Source organism: Nicotiana tomentosiformis, chromosome 5 (genome assembly GCF_000390325.3).
Source record: "Nicotiana tomentosiformis chromosome 5, ASM39032v3, whole genome shotgun sequence".
In the NCBI taxonomy this organism is placed as follows: Eukaryota; Viridiplantae; Streptophyta; class Magnoliopsida; order Solanales; family Solanaceae; genus Nicotiana; species Nicotiana tomentosiformis.
Window position 1 is genome coordinate 13,157,676 of NC_090816.1, and position 9,178 is coordinate 13,166,853.

Genomic DNA, 9,178 nt, shown 5'->3' on the forward strand with positions numbered 1-9,178 from the left:
TGCGCCGTGCCGCGACGTTAAATTAGGCACTTCTTGGGAGGCAACCCAAGTTCTTTTCCTTTTATTTTTTTGTAGTTAGACGTTTTTTTGTTGTTTTTAACTTGATTTGAAGTGTGCTGCACGGTTGAGTGTTATATGAAGAAGGGTGAAAAAAATTACTAAGTGCAGAAGAAAATGCGGACCACGCATTTCAATTGTGCGGTCGCAGAAAATATTGTGCCATCACATAAGAGATTGTGCGGCCACAAATTTCACTTGTGGACCGCACTTCTGGAAGCTAGACAAGATGTTAAATGACAAAGTCTCTGAAGTTTTTCACTTTGAGTGTGGGGCAAATATGCGACCACGAGAGGAATTATGCGGCCGAACTTAAAATTGTGCGGACCGCACATGAGAAGCATATAACAGGTGCCCAGGTGAAGGAGTGCGGACCGCACTTGGAATTGTGCTGCCACACTCGGCCTTTTTCCCTCTCATTCACTCTGAGTATAAATAGGAGTTTTGTCCTCATTTCACACTTTTCACTCTCCTGCGAATCACTGTTACTCTAGAAGCTTATCTGAGGACTTTTTACTGTCAAACACACACACCCATTTGCACTCACAAGATCTTGCACACTCACATCATCTGGTATGCTTTACTTTATGTTAATATTTTATTTTATTTTGATTTTTGAAATTTTTAGCTTCTTTTTAGGCCATATGTTATTATAATTCATCCATGTGTCCATGTGGGGTAGATATATACTGGGTAGTTGTTCAAATAGGTTAGGTTAGTTGAATCTTATGTGCATACCATGTTGCCGGTTAGATTTGAACAAGTATTTGCAAAATCTAGGAAAAACATAGACATGCTCATTAACTTTTAAATTTTGCAGCCTCACTTAAAATTGTGCAGTCCGCAGTTGGCTAATGTTGGCATCTTAGGGCCATAAAACTAGAATTTCGCCTGATTCCCAGATTTTCGTGTGTTATAGCCCACGCCATCTGCATTCATCCAAGCGAACGGTCCCGAAAAACCTAAAATTTTATCGGCCCACAAAAAATGACCTAAGGAAAAATAGTCATCGCTTTGCCATGACCGTTCCTCATTTTTTGGCATTTTAGGGCCATAAAACTAGAATTCAGCCTGATTCCCAAATTTTCATGTGTTATAAACTACGCCATCTGCATGTACGGGTGACAGGACCTGAATCAGCTAAATTTTTGTCGGCTCATCAAAAACGACCTACGGAATAATAGTTATCGCTTCGCCATGACCATTTTTTGGCTTTTTAGGGCAATAAATCTGAAATTTTGCCTATTCCCATATTTTTGTGTGTTATAGTCCACGACATCTGCATGTATCTGGACGACCGGACCTGAATCGCCTAAAATTTTATCGGCCCATAAAAAATGACCTCAGGAATAATAGCCTTAGCTTCGCCATGATCATTCCTCATTTTTGGCATTTTAGGACCATAAAACTGGAATTTCTCTCGATTCCCAAATTTTCGTCTACTATAGCCCATGCCATTTGCATGCATTTGAGCGACCGGACCCGAATCCCCAAACATTTTACCGTCTTACAAAAACTGACTTAAGGAAAAATAGTCATCACTTTGCCATGATTGTTCCTCGATATTTGGCGTTTAGGGCCACAAAATTGGAATTTTGCCCGATTCCTAGATTTTCATGTGTTATAGCCTATGCTATCTACATGCATCCGAGCGACCGGACCCGAATCGCCTAAATTTTACTGGCTTACCAAAAACAACCAAAGGAAAAACAGTCATCGCTTCGCCGCGACCGTTCCTCATTTTGTGGTGTTTTAGGAACATAAAAGTGGAGTTCTTCTCGATTTCCTAATTATCCTGTGTTATAGCCCACGCCATCTGCATGCATCCGGGTGACCGGAACCGAATCGTCTAAAATTTTGCCGGCCCATCAAAAAAGACTTGAGGAATAATAGTCATCGATTCGCCATGATTGTTCCTCATGTTTTGGAGTTTTAGGGCTATAAAACTAGAATTTCGTTTGATTATCAAATTTTCGTGTACCCACGACATTTGCATGCATCCAAGCAACCGTGTCAAATAGCCTAAAATTTGGTCGCCCAATTTCTAGATTTTTGTTTGTTTTAACTCACGTCATCTGCATACATCCGGGCGACCGGGTCCTGAATCGCATAAAAAAAAATTGGCCCATCAAAAAATGACCTACGGAACAATAGTCATAGTTTTGTACGATCGTTCCTCATTGTTTGGTGCTATAGGGCCATTATACTTGAATTCTGCCCGCTTTCCAAATTTCGTGTGATATTACCCACGCCATCTGCATGCACCTGGGTGACCGGACTCAAATCACCTAAATCTTTGTCGGCCCACCAAATATGACCTAAGAAGCAATAGTCATCCCTTCGCCGTGAGCGTTCTTTGGTTTTTGGCATTTTAGGGCTATAAAGTTGTAATTCCGCTCGATTTCAAGATTTTCGTGTGCTATAGTACATGCCATCTGCATGCATCCGAGCGACCAGGCCTGAATCGATTAAAATTTGCTGGCCTATCAAAAATGACCAAAGGAACAATAGTCATCACTTCTCCATGATCGTTCCTCATTTGTTTGGCGTTTTAGGGCCATAAAATTGGAATTCCGGCCGATTCCAATATATTTGTGTGCGCCCACGCCATCTGCATGCATCTGGGTGACCGTTCCTAAATCGTCTAAAAATTTGTCAGCCCACAAAAATGACCTAAGGAACAATAGTTATCGCTTCTCCACGATCTTTACTCGTTATTTGGCGTTTTAGGGCCATATAACTGAACTTTTGCCCAATTCCTAGAGTTTCGTGTGCTATAGCCCATGCCATGTGCATGCATACGGGTGACCGAACCCGAATTGCCTAAAATATTGTCGGCCCGCCAAAAATGACCTAAGTAACAATAGTCATCGTTTCGCCATGACCATTCCTAGTTTTCTGGCATTTTAGGGCCATAAAACTGGGATTCCGCCCGCTTTCCAAATTTCGTGTGATATTGCCCACGCCATCTGCATGCATCCGGGCAACCAGGCCCGAATCAATTAAACTTTTGTTGGCCTATCAAAAATGACCAAAGGAACAATAGTCATCGCTTCCTCATGACCGTTCCTCATTTTTTGGCGTTTCAAGGCCATAAAATTGGAATTCTGCCCGAATTTCAAATTTTCGGGTGTTATAGCCCACGCTATCTTCATTCATTGGGACGGCCGGACCTGAATCGCCAAAATTTTATCGACCCACAAAAAACTACCTAAGAAGAATAGTCATCACTTCGACATGACCGTTTCTCATTTGTCGGTGTTTTAGGGCCATAAAAATATAATTTTGCCAGATTCCCACATTTCCGTGTGCGCCATCTACATGCATCTGGACGATGGGACCCGAAAAGCCTAAAAATTAGATGGCACATAAAAATGACCTAAGGAACAATAGTTATCGCTTTGCCATGACCATTTCTCATTTTTTGGCGTCTTAGGGCCATGAAACAAGAATTTCAACTGATTCTCAGATTTTCGTGTGCTATAGTCCACGCCATCTGCATGCATCCGACAGAGCGCACCCGAACCGCCTAAACTTTTGCAGGTCCACCAAAAACGACCTAAGGAACAATAGTTATCACTTTTCCATGATCGTTCCTTATTTTTTGACACCTTAGATCCATAAAACTGAAGCACGATTCCCAAATGTTTGTGTGTTATAGCACATGCCATCTGCATGCATCCGGGAAACCGTGCCCGAATAGCCTAAAATTTTGCCGGCCAATAATAAGCGACCTAAGGAATAATAGTCACTGATTCGCCATGACCGTTCCTCGGTTTTTGGCCTTTTAGGGCCATAAAAATGAAATTCCACTTGATTCCTTCATTTTCGTGTGCTATAGCCCATGACATCTGCTTGCATCCCGGCAACCGACCAAATTGCATAAAAATATTTGCCCATCAAAAACGAGCAAAGGAAGAATAGTCACCGCTTCACCGTGACTATTCCTCATTTTTTGGAATTTTAAGGCTATAAAAATGGAATTCCACCCGGTTCTCAGATTTTCTTGTGATATAGCCCACGCCATCTGCATGCACCCGGGCGACCAGACCCGAATCGTCAAAATTTTGGCCGAACCATAATAAATGACCTATAACTAGAGCTCGGAGAAGGAAGAGATAAGATGGCCCTATGGAGAATGTGGTCAGAAATCTATAATGGATTCCGACCAACTAACGGAGGAAGGGGGAGGAGAGGGGGTGGAAAGGGATGCTAGTTGGCTCGGCGAAGAGGCCAGGGATGAATCGAAAAAGAAATGTTTATTGGTTCTACCTCCTATTTTTTGTGAAGAGAATGAATCGTTTTCTCAAAGGATCAAAAAAAGGAACAATGGTCGTGGTTTCTCCATGATCATTCCTCATTTTTGGCATTTTAGGGCTATAAAATCATAATTCCGCACGATTCTAAGATTTGCATGTCTATAGCACACGCCATCTGCATGCATCCGGGCGACCAAACCCGAATCCCCTAAAATTTTGCCGGCCCACCAAAAATGACCTAAGGAACAATTTCTTATTTTTTTGCGTTCTAGGGCCATAAAACTGGAATTCCTTCTGATTCCCAGATTTTTCTGTATTATAGCCCACGCTATCTACATACATCTGGGTGACCAAACCCGAATCGCCTAGAATTTTTTCGGCAAGCAAAAAATGACCCAAGGATTAATAGTCATCGCATCACCAAGAAAGTTCCTCGATTTTTGGTATTTTAGGTCCATAAAATTGGAATTCCGCTCGATCCGGGCAACCGGAACCGAATCGCCTACAATTTTGGTGGCCTATCAAAAATGACCTAAGGAACAATAGTAATTGCTTCGCCATGATTATTCCTTATTTTTTGGCGTCTTAGGGCCATAAAATTAGAATTTCGCCTGATTCCCAAACTTTTCGTGTACTTTAGCCCACGCCATCTGCATACATCCGGGGGACCGAACCCGAATCGCCTAAAATTTTGTCAACCCACCAAAAATGACCTAAGGCACAATAGTTATCATTTCTCCATGACCGTTCCTTGTTTTTGGCATTTTAGGGCTATAAAAATAAAATTCCGCCTGATTTTCAGAGTTTCGTGTGATATAGACAGTGCCATCTTCATGCATACGGACGATCGGACACGAATCGCCTAAACGTTTTTGGCCCATTAAAGACGACCTAAGGAATAATAGTCATCGCTTGACAAGACCGTTCCTTATTTTTTGGCATTTTCGGGCCATAAAACTAGAGTTCCGCCCGATTCTTAGATTTTCGTATGATATACACGTCATCTACATGCATTCGGGCAACCGGACCCTAATCGCCTAAAATTTTGTCAGCCAATCAAAAACAACCTAAGGAACAAGAGACATTATCTTTCCATGACCATTCCTCATGTTTTGGCATATTATGGCCATAAAACAAGAATTCTGCCCGATTCTAAGATTTTTGTGTGCTATTGCCCACGCCATCTGTATACATATAGGCGACCGGACTCGAATCACCTAATATTTTACCGACCCACCAAAGACGACCTAAGGAAAAATAGTCATCGCTCTGCCATGACCGTTCCTCATTTTTTGGTATTTTAGGGCTATAAAACAGTAATTTCGCCTGTTCCCAAATTTTCGTGTGTTATAGCACACGCCATCTGCGTGCATCATGTCGGTCTATCAAAAATGACCTTAAGGAAAAAGAGTCATCACTTCTCCATAATTGTTCCTCATTTTTTGGCGTCTTAGGACCATTAAACTAGAATTCATCCTGATTTCCAGATTTTCGTGCGCTATAGCCCATGCCATCTACATACATCTGGGCGATCAGACCTAAATCGCCTAGAACTTTGTCAGCATGCCAAAAACGACCTTGGAAAAATAGTCATCGACTCACCATGACCGTTCCTCTTTTCTGGCGTCTTAGGGCCATAAACCTGGAATTCTACCTGATTCCCAGATTTTCATGTGCTATAGCCCACGCCATATGTATGCATCCAAGCGACTGGACCCGAATCGCCTAAATTTTGTCGGCCCACCAAAAATGACCTAAAAACAATATTCATCACTTCTCCATGACCGTTTCTCATTTTTTGGTGTCTTAGGGCCATAAAACTAGAATTCTGCCTGATTCCCAGTTTTCGTGTACCAGAGCCCACACCATATGTATGCATCCAGGTGACCGGACTCGAATCGCCTAAAATTTTTCCGACCCTCCCAAGATGACCTAAGGAACAATAGCCATCGCTTCGCCGTGACCATTCCTCGCTTTTTAGAATCTTAGGTCCATAAAACTGGAATTTCGCTCGATTCCCAGATTTGTATGTGCTATAGCCAATGCCATTGACGAGCGCAAAACACAATATAAGATTATTTCTCGCTAGTCAAAGATAGTATAGTTTAATTATCGTCTCCACAGGGATTGGATTTAAACAGTGTTCGAATAATCTCCAATTGACTACTATCCATGAAAATTAACACTTGAGACTGCTACTACGGTTAACTACTAAAGATTAAGCAAATAACAATTGATCACAAAATACAGCATATGAGCAACAAAGAATTATCAATGAGAGAGATATGGGTACTTGACTAGATAGGTGAAAGATAACTGACTCGGGATCCAATTCTTGAGTTAATTCACTCTATAATACGGTTGATTCTCACGAATTCAACCGATAATCAGATTGCACTTGAAGTTCATGTTCCTCTTTTGATTAAACACTAATTCAGTAATTAATCCAATTGAAGCACGGTAAACAATTGCAACGATCATATGATGGTTATGATCTATAGTGTAACTTCTCACGAATATTTTCTTATTTTCTAGTTCGATTAACAATTCAAGAGGCTCTTTTGATTACCTATTTGAATCACGAATATAAACTAGAGCAAAAGATGTGAAGAAATTCAATATCAAACTCCTCTTTCGATTAAGCAAAATAATAAATAACTCACAATAGTAATTAAAGCTCCATCAATTAATTCTAACAATTATCAAGAATCGAATCCCTAATCAAGTTATCGAAACACCGTATATGTCAACACACTAATGGAAATTACTCCATAATAATGGAGTAACACATCTCAAATAAGTTTAAGAACAAAGAAAACATCAATTATAATGCTTTGATACAAACTCTCATATTGCACCGATTGCAGGTTGTAATATTGATGAATTCTTGAGTCTTCTTGCCTTGGTTGGTTCTCCAATCTCCCGTCGGTCAAAAGTCCCTTCAAAATTGTGTTTTTGGTGTATTTGTACCGTGTAGAAACAAGCCCGGACGAAACTACCATTTCCTAGCCGAACTTGGAAATCACTCTGACAATTTTGCATAGTCATGTCGCACGTCGTGCCACACCATGCGGCGCGCTAGTCAGGAAATCCAGAGAGCTTGCACTTTGCTTGTCAGACAACTTTTGCACTGCCGCGCCGCGCCCTATACGGCTAGGTAGTGGCTTTATCTCAGAGTAAATTCATGTGTTCACTTTTTGATATCCGGACTTGGTCCTCGACCCCTAAACGTGATCCCGGCTTAATTTCTTGGGCTTCTACTCAGACTTCAAAGCTCCAACTTGTTCGATTTCGCTTTAAATTACCTAAATAGCTCAAAATCATTTCCTACAAGGCATAAAACACGTAATAAGTATAATTTACTATTAATTGAACTCAAACACACGTAAAACGCAATAATTAGAGTGCAATACTATAGCTAAAATACGGGTTTCTAACCTACCATCATCCATCTGCATGAATTTGGGCGACCGAACCTGAATTGCCTAAAAATATTTTGGTCCACCTTAAACGACCTACGGAATAATAGTGATCGCTTTGCCATGATCGTTCTCATTTTTTGGCATTTTAAAGATATAAAACTAGAATTCCTCCCGATTCTCATATTTTCGTCTGTTATTGCCCACGCCGTCTGCATATATCAAGGCGACCAGACTCGAATCGCCTAATATTTTGTCGACCCACCAAAGACGACCTAAGGAACAATAGTATTCTCTATGTCATGACCGTTCCTCATTTATTGGCGTTTTAAGGCTATAAAACTATAATTTCGCCCGATTCTCAAATTTTCGTGTGTTATAGCACACGCCATCTGCATGCATCCCGTCGACCAAACCCGAATCATCTAAAAACATTTTGGTCTATCAAAATTGACCTAAGGAAAAAGTGTCATCGCTTCTCCATAATCGTTCCTTGTTGTTTGGCGTCCTAGGGCCATAAAACTGGAATTTCACCTAATTCCCATATTTTTGTGTGCTATAGCCCACGCCATCTATATACATCCGGGCGATCGGACCCGAATCGCCTAGAATTTTGTCGGCACGCCAAATACGACCTAGGAAATATAGTCATCGATTCACCATGACCGTTCCTCTGTTTTTGGCGTCATAGGGCCATAAAACTGAAATTCTACCTGATTCCCAGATTTTTGTGTGCTATATAACCCATGTCATATGTATGCATCCAGGCGACTGGACCCGAATCGCCAAAGTTTTTATCGGCCAACTAAAAACAACCTAAGGAACAATATTCATCACTTCGCCATGACCGTTTCTCGTTTTTTGGTATCTTAAGGCCATAAAACGGGAATTCCACCTAACTCCTAGTTATCGTGTGCCATAGACCACACCATATGTATGCATCCAGGTGACCGAGCCTGAATCCAGAAAAATTTGCGGACCCTCCCAAGACGACCTAAGGAACAATAGTCATGGCTTCGCCATGACCGTTCCTCGCTTTTTAAAATCTTAGGTCCATAAAATTAGAATTTCGCCTGATTCTCAGATTGTTGTGTGCTATAGACAACGCCATCGGCATACATTTGGGCGACCGGGCCTGAATCGCCTAAAAATATTTCGGCCCACCTAAAACAACGTAAGGAATAATAGTCATTGATTTGCCATAACCGTTCATCATTTTTTTGTATTTTACAGATATAAAAGTGGAATTCCTCCCGATTCCCATTTCTTCGTCTGCTATATCCCACGCTATTTGCATGTATTCGGGCGACTAGACCCGAATAGCCTAAAATTTTACCGACCCACCAAAAATGACTTTAAGGAACAATAGTCATCGCGTCTCCACGATCGTTGCTCGCTTTTTGGCATATTAGGTCCACAAAACTGGAAATTTTTGCTCGATTC